This window comes from Oncorhynchus gorbuscha, unplaced genomic scaffold (genome assembly GCF_021184085.1).
Source record: "Oncorhynchus gorbuscha isolate QuinsamMale2020 ecotype Even-year unplaced genomic scaffold, OgorEven_v1.0 Un_scaffold_396, whole genome shotgun sequence".
Classification (NCBI taxonomy): Eukaryota; Metazoa; Chordata; class Actinopteri; order Salmoniformes; family Salmonidae; genus Oncorhynchus; species Oncorhynchus gorbuscha.
Window position 1 is genome coordinate 78,281 of NW_025745243.1, and position 10,000 is coordinate 88,280.

At 46.9% G+C, this 10,000-nt stretch overlaps 1 protein-coding gene across 1 annotated transcript in view; it reads left to right on the forward strand.

Annotated features, from left to right (window-relative positions):
- LOC124018136 (trinucleotide repeat-containing gene 18 protein-like) overlaps nucleotides 1–10,000 on the forward strand; it is a 329,221-nt gene that overhangs the window by 5,370 nt on the left and 313,851 nt on the right. The window lies entirely within an intron of this gene.

The following is a 10,000-nucleotide window of genomic DNA, read 5'->3' on the forward strand; positions in this document are numbered from 1 at the left end:
TGTTAGTCATTTAACAGACGTTCTTATCCAGAGAGACTCAGTTACATGTTAGTCATTTAACAGACGTTCTTATCCAGAGACTCAGTACATTAACATGTCATTTAACAGACGTTCTTATCCAGAGACTCAGTTACATTAACATGTTAGTCATTTAACAGACGTTCTTATCCAGAGACTCAGTTACATGTTAGTCATTTAACAGACGTTCTTATCCAGAGACTCAGTTACAATAACATGTTAGTCATTTAACAGACGTTCTTATCCAGAGACTCAGTTACATTAACATGTTAGTCATTTAACAGACGTTCTTATCCAGAGACTCAGTTACATTAACATGTTAGTCATTTAACAGACGTTCTTATCCAGAGAGACTCAGTTACATTAACATGTTAGTCATTTAACAGACGTTCTTATCCAGAGACTCAGTTACATTAACATGTTAGTCATTTAACAGACGTTCTTATCCAGAGACTCAGTTACATTAACATGTTAGTCATTTAACAGACGTTCTTGTCCAGAGACTCAGTTACATTAACTTACAGTATATTCATCTTCAGACAACCACATATTACAGTAGTTAGTATATTCAGATGGCTAGGTGATGGCTAGGTGATGGCTAGGTGATGGCTAGGTGATGGCTAGGTGATGGCTAGGTGATGGCTTGGTGATGGCTTGGTGATGGCTTGGTGATGGCTAGGTGATGGCTTGGTGATGGCTTGGTGATGGCTTGGTGATGGCTTGGTGATGGCTAGGTGATGGCTTGGTGATGGCTTGGTGATGGCTAGGTGTTGGCTAGGTGTTGGCTAGGTGGGACAACCACATATCACAGTAGTTAGTATATTCAGATGGCTAGGTGATGGCTAGGTGATGGCTAGGTGATGGCTAGGTGATGGCTAGGTGATGGCTAGGTGGGACAACCACATATCACAGTAGTTAGTATATTCAGATGGCTAGGTGATGGCTAGGTGATGGCTAGGTGATGGCTAGGTGATGGCTAGGTGATGGCTAGGTGGGACAACCACATATCACAGTCATAGTACAATAAGAACCCATTTCCTTAATAAAGTCTAATATTGGCACGGACTCTACTGTCCTACACGACACCACCAACAGGACGTGGACCCCTGCTGGTCCAACATCTCATTCCTAAATCATAGGCTTTAATATGGAGTTGGTTCCCCTTTGCTGCTATAACAGCCTCCACTCTTCTGGGAAGGCATTAATATAGAGTTGGTCCCCCTTTGCTGCTATAACAGCCTCCACTCTTCTGGGAAGGCATTAATATGGAGTTGGTTCCCCTTTGCTGCTATAACAGCCTCCACTCTTCTGGGAAGGCTTTAATATGGAGTTGGTTCCCCTTTGCTGCTATAACAGCCTCCACTCTTCTGGGAAGGCATTAATATGGAGTTGGTTCCCTTTGCTGCTATAACAGCCTCCACTCTTCTGGGAAGGCATTAATATGGAGTTGGTTCCCCTTTGCTGCTATAACAGCCTCCACTCTTCTGGGAAGGCATTAATATGGAGTTGGTTCCCCTTTGCTGCTATAACAGCCTCCACTCTTCTGGGAAGGCATTAATATAGAGTTGGTCCCCCTTTGCTGCTATAACAGCCTCCACTCTTCTGGGAAGGCATTAATATGGAGTTGGTTCCCCTTGCTGCTATAACAGCCTCCACTCTTCTGGGAAGGCTTTAATATGGAGTTGGTTCCCCTTGCTGCTATAACAGCCTCCACTCTTCTGGGAAGGCATTAATATGGAGTTGGTTCCCTTTGCTGCTATAACAGCCTCCACTCTTCTGGGAAGGCATTAATATGGAGTTGGTTCCCTTTGCTGCTATAACAGCCTCCACTCTTCTGGGAAGGCATTAATATGGAGTTGGTTCCCCTTTGCTGCTATAACAGCCTCCACTCTTCTGGGAAGGCTTTCCACTAGATGTTGGAACATTGGAACATTGCTACGGAACATTGGAACATTGCTACGGAACATTGCTACGGAACATTGGAACATTGCTACGGAACATTGGAACATTGCTACGGAACATTGGAACATTGCTACGGAACATTGCTACGGAACATTGGAACATTGCTACGGAACATTGGAACATTGCTACGGAACATTGGAACATTGCTACGGGGACGGGCGATTAGGCTCGAGTCGTCTTTTCAATTCATCACAAAGGTGTTCAATGGGGTTGAGGTCAGGGCTCTGTGCAGGCCAGTCAAGTTCTTCCACACCGATCGACAAACTATTTCTGAATGGACCTCACTTTGTGAGCGGGGGATTGTCATGCTGAAACATGGAAGGGCCTTCCCCAAACTGTTGCCACAAAGTTGGAATCACAGAATCGTCTAGAATGTATGCTGTAGCGTTAAGATTTCCCTTCACTGGAACTAAGGGGCCCGAACCATGAAAAACAAACCATTATTCCTCCTCCACCAAACTTTACATTAGGGCAGGTAGTGTTCTCCTGGCATCCGCCATAACCCAGATTCATCCTTTGGACTGCCAGGTGGTGAAGCGTGATTCATCACTCCAGAAAACGCGTTTCCACTGCTCCAGAGTCCAATGGCGGCGAGCTTTACACCACTCCAGCCCACGCCTGGTTTACACCACTCCAGCTTGGTATACACCACTCCAGCCTGGTTTACCCCACTCCAGCCTGGTTTACACCACTCCAGCCTGGTTTACACCACTCCAGCTTGGTATACACCACTCCAGCCCACGCCTGGTTTACACCACTCCAGCTTGGTATACACCACTCCAGCCTGGTATACACCACTCCAGCCTGGTTTACACCACTCCAGCCTGGTATACACCACTCCAGCCTGGTATACACCACTCCAGCCTGGTATACACCACTCCAGCCTGGTATACACCACTCCAGCCTGGTATACACCACTCCAGCCTGGTTTACACCACTCCAGCCTGGTTTACACCACTCCAGCCTGGTTTACACCACTCCAGCCCACGCCTGGTTTACACCACTCCAGCCCACGCCTGGTTTACACCACTCAGCCGATGCCTGGTTTACACCACTCCAGCCCACGCTGGTTTACCACTCAGCCTGGTTTACACCACTCCAGCCTGAGTGCCCACCACTCCAACAGTATACCACTCCAGCCTGGTTTACACCACTCCAGCCTGGTATACACCACTCCAGCCTGGTATACCACTCCAGCCTGAGGCCATACACCACTCCAGCCTAGTATACACCACTCCAAGCCTGGTTTACACACCACTCCAGCCTGGTTTACACCACTCCAGCCTGGTATACACCACTCCAGCCCACGCCTGGTTTTGCACCACTCCAGCCTGCACCACTCCAGCAGTTTCACCACTCAGCCCCGCCTGGTTTACACCACTCCAGCCTGGTTTACCACTCAGCCGACGCCTGGTTTGCACTCCAGCCTGGTTTACACCACTCCAGCCCACGCCTGGTTTACACCACTCCAGCCTGGTTTACACCTCTCCAGCCTGGTTTACACCACTCCAGCTTGGTTTACACCACTCCAGCTTGGTTTACACCACTCCAGCTTGTCTACACCACTCCAGCTTTCTGGCATGGCCACCACTCCAGCCTGGTCTACACCACTCCAGCCTGGTCTACACCACTCCAGCCTGGTCACACCACCTCCAGCCTGGTTTACACCTCCCAGCCTGGGTATACACCACTCCAGCCTGGTTTACACCACCAGCCCACGCCTGGTTTACACCACTCCAGCCTGGTTTTACCACTCCAGCCCAAGCCTGGTTTACACCACTCCAAGCCTGGTTTACACCACTCCTGTGGTTTACACCCTCCAGCCTGGTTTACCACTCCAGCTTGGTTACACCACTCCAGCTCCGGGTTTACCACTCCAGCCCTGGTTTACACCACTCCAGCCTGGTTTACACCACTCCAGCCTGGTTTACACCACTCCAGCCTGGTTTACACCACTCCAGCCTACGCCTGGTTTACACCACTCCAGCCTACGCCTGGTTTACACCACTCCAGCCTACGCCTGGTTTACACCACCCAGCCTACGCTGGTTTACCACTCCAGCCTACGCCTGTTTACACCACTCCAGCCTACGCCTGGTTTACACCACTCCAGCCTACGCCTGGTTTACACCACTCCAGCCTACGCCTGGTTTACACCACCCAGCCTGGTTTCACACCACTCCAGCCTGGTTTACACCACTCCAGCCTACGCCTGGTTTACACCACTCCAGCCTACGCCTGGTTTACACCACTCAGCCTACGCCTGGTTTACACCACTCAGCCTGGTTTACCACTCCAGCCTACGCCTGGTTTACACCACTCCAGCCTGGTTTACACCACTCCAGCCTGGTTTACATCACTCCAGCCTACGCTTGGTTTACACCACTCCAGCCTGGTTTACACCACTCCAGCCTGGTTTACACCACTCCAGCCTGGTTTACACCACTCCCAGCCTGGTTTTACACCACTTCCAGCCCTACGCTTGGTTTACACCACTCAGCCTACGCTTGGTTTACACCACTCCAGCCGACGCCTGGCACTTGTGCATGTTGATCTTAGGCTTGTGTGCGGCTGCTCAGCCATGGAAACCCATTTTCATGAAGCCTATGCCACACACACACACACACACACACACACACACACACACACACACACACACACACACACACACACACACACACACACACACACACACACACACACACACACACACACACACCTCAGTCTGTACAGGGTTAGGACACTGACACACACACAGTACTAACAAAGTGTAACTCACTGTAGTCCCAGCTGGAGCGTTGAGAGGAGGAGTGAGGAAGAGGAGGAGAAACCGTCTTCCTCTGACCTCCAACCTTCTGTTTCCTCCAGACGAGGGATCACCCCTCCATCCCTCCCGCCGGGGTCAGAGGGCGTCCCGGCTGGTACTGGCACGACAGGGAGAGAGCTCTGTCCAGGTCACAGGCTAGTTGCTCATGGTCACACAGACGAGTCTTAAAGACCCCAGTGGAGAACACACACACCATTACACACACACACACACCATTACACACACACCATTACACACACACACACCATTACACACACACACACACCATTACACACACACACACACACCCATTACACACACACACACACACCATTACACACACACCATTACAACACACCATTACACACACACACACACACACACACACCATTACACACACCATTACACACACCATTACACACACCATTACACACACACACACACACACACCATTACACACACACACACCATTACACACACACACACACCATTACACACACACACACCATTACACACACACACACACACACCATTACACACACACACACACACACACCATTACACACACACACACACACCATTACACACACACACACACCATTACACACACACACACCATTACACACACACACACCATTACACACACACACACCATTACATATTACACACACACCATTACACACACACACCATTACACACACACCATTACACACACACACACACCATTACACACACACCATTACACACACACCATTACACACACCATTACACACACACACCATTACACACACACCATTACACACACACACACACACCGTACACACACACCATTACACACACCGTACACACACACCATTACACACACACACACACACACCATTACACACACACCATTACACACACACCATTACACACACACACACACACACCATTACACACACACCATTACACACACACCATTACACACACACCATTACACACACACCATTACACACACACACACCATTACACACACCATTACACACACACACACACACCATTACACACACACACACACACACACCATTACACACACACACACACCATTACACACACACACACACCATTACACACACACACACACCATTACACACACACACACACCATTACACACACACACACACACACCATTACACACACACACACACACCATTACACACACACACACACACACCATTACACACACACACACACCATTACACACACACCATTACACACACACACACACCATTACACACACACCATTACACACACACCATTACACACACACCATTACACACACACACACACCATTACACACACACACACACACCATTACACACACACACACACACCATTATACACACACACACACCATTACACACACACACACCATTACACACACACACACTATTACACACACACACACCATTACACACACACACACCATTACACACACACACACACCATTACACACACACCATTACACACCATTACACACCATTACACACACACACACACCATTACACACACACACCATTACACACACACACACACCATTACACACACACACCATTACACACACACACCATTACACACCATTACACACACACACCATTACACACACACACACACACCATTACACACACACACACACACCATTACACACACACACACACACCATTACACACACACACACACCATTACACACACACACACACCATTACACACACACACACACACCATTACACACACACACCATTACACACACACACCATTACACACACACACACACCATTACACACACACACCATTACACACACACACACCATTACACACACACCATTACACACACACCATTACACACACACACACACCATTACACACACACACACACCATTACACACACACACACACCATTACACACACACACACACACCATTACACACACACCATTACACACACACCATTACACACACACACACACCATTACACACACACACACACCCATTACACACACACCACACACACACACACACCATTACACACACACCATTACACACACACACACACCATTACACACACACACCATTACACACACACACACACCATTACACACACACACACACCATTACACACACCATTACACACACACACACCATTACACACACACACACCATTACACACACACACACACCATTACACACACACACACACCATTACACACACACACACCATTACACACACACACACACCATTACACACACACACACACCATTACACACACACACACCATTACACACACACACACATACACACACAGTACACCATTACACACACACACACACACACACACACACACACACACACACACACACACACACACACACACACACACACACACACACACACACACACACACACACACACACACACACACACACACACACACACAACACACACAATTACAAAAACACACACACCATTATAAAAACACACACCATTACAAAACACACACACACCATTATAAAAACACACACCATTATAAAAACACACACACACCATTATAAAAACACACACACATGACGAGCCTTAAAGACCTGGTGGAGAGAACACACACACACCCTCCATTACACACACACACCGTTAGACACACACACAGTACCTCCAGAGAGTGACTAGTGGATGGCTCCTGATCCTGCCAACTCCTCTTCTCTCCTCCTCTTCCTCCCTCCAACTCATCATCCTCTCCTCTGGAACAGTGGAACCTCTTCCTCCCTCCATCCCCCACCTCAGAGTACCGCACTGTCCTGCCCGGCCTGACACACACACACACACACAGACACACACACACACACACACACACACACAGACACAGACACAGACACAGACACAGACACACACACACACACACAGACACAGACACACACACACACACACACGTTAGGAAAACACAGTTAACACTCATTTACAAGTCCTCATGAAGAACTCAGTACACAGTATCAGCCTGTCCTCATTCAGTCTCAATGACAGCTATAAACACACAGAGAAACACAGTATCAGCCTGTCCTCATTCAGTCTCAATGACAGCTATAAACACACAGAGAAACACAGTATCAGTAGTCTCAATGCAGCTATAAACACAGAGAAACACAGTATCAGCCTGTCCTCATTCAGTCTCAATGACTGCTATAAACACAGTATCAGCCTGTCTTCATTCAGTCTCAATGACAGCTATAGACACAGTATCAGCCTGTCTTCATTCAGTCTCAATGACAGCTATAAACACAGTATCAGCCTGTCCTCATTCAGTCTCAATGACAGCTATAAACACAGTATCAGCCTGTCCTCATTCAGTCTCAATGACAGCTATAAACACACAGAGAAACACAGTATCAGCCTGTCTTCATTCAGTCTCAATGACAGCTATAAACACAGTAACAGCCTGTCCTCATTCAGTCTCAATGACAGCTATAAACACAGTATCAGCCTGTCTTCATTCAGTCTCAATGACAGCTATAAACACACAGAGAAACACAGTATCATGTCCTCATTCAGTCTCAATGACAGCTATAAACACAGTATCAGCCTGTCTTCATTCAGTCTCAATGACAGCTATAACACAGTATCAGCCTGTCTTCATTCAGTCTCAATGACAGCTATAAACACAGTATCAGCCTGTCTTCATTCAGTCTCAATGACAGCTATAAACACAGTATCAGCCTGTCTTCATTCAGTCTCAATGACAGCTATAAACACAGTATCAGCCTGTCTTCATTCAGTCTCAATGACAGCTATAAACACAGTATCTCTTCATTCAGTCTCAATGACAGCTATAAACACAGTATCAGCCTGTCTTCATTCAGTCTCAATGACAGCTATAAACACAGTATCAGCCTGTCTTCATTCAGTCTCAATGACAGCTATAAACACAGTATCAGCCTGTCCTCATTCAGTCTCAATGACAGCTATAAACACAGTATCAGCCTGTCCTCATTCAGTCTCAATGACTGCTATAAACACACAGAGAAACACAGTATCAGCCTGTCCTCATTCAGTCTCAATGACAGCTATAAACACACAGAGAAACACAGTATCAGCCTGTCCTCATTCAGTCTCAATGACAGCTATAAACACACAGAGAAACACAGTATCAGCCTGTCTTCATTCAGTCTCAATGACAGCTATAAACACAGAGAAACACAGTATCGGCCTGTCTTCATTCAGTCTCAATGACAGCTATAAACACAGTATCAGCCTGTCCTCATTCAGTCTCAATGACAGCTATAAACACACAGAGAAACACAGTATCAGCCTGTCCTCAGTCAGTCTCAATGACAGCTAGAAACACAGTATCAGCCTGTCTTCATTCAGTCTCAATGACAGCTATAAACACAGTATCAGCCTGTCCTCAGTCAGTCTCAATGACAAAGCCTATAAACACAGTATCAGCCTGTCTTCATTCAGTCTCAATGACTGCTATAAACACAGTATCAGCCTGTCCTCATTCAGTCTCAATGACAGCTATAAACACACAGAGAAACACAGTATCAGCCTGTCTTCATTCAGTCTCAATGACAGCTATAAACACAGAGAAACACAGTATCGGCCTGTCTTCATTCAGTCTCAATGACAGCTATAAACACACAGAGAAACACAGTATCAGCCTGTCTTCATTCAGTCTCAATGACAGCTATAAACACAGTATCAGCCTGTCCTCATTCAGTCTCAATGACAGCTATAAACACAGTATCAGCCTGTCCTCATTCAGTCTCAATGACAGCTATAAACACACAGAGAAACACAGTATCAGCCTGTCTTCATTCAGTCTCAATGACTGCTATAAACACAGTATCAGCCTGTCCTCATTCAGTCTCAATGACAGCTATAAACACACAGAGAAACACAGTATCAGCCTGTCTTCATTCAGTCTCAATGACAGCTATAAACACACAGAGAAACACAGTATCGGCCTGTCTTCATTCAGTCTCAATGACAGCTATAAACACAGTATCAGCCTGTCTTCATTCAGTCTCAATGACGGCTATAAACACAGTAACAGCCTGTCCTCATTCAGTCTCAATGACAGCTATAAACACAGTATCAGCCTGTCTTCATTCAGTCTCAATGACAGCTATAAACACAGTATCAGCCTGTCCTCATTCAGTCTCAATGACAGCTATAAACACAGTATCAG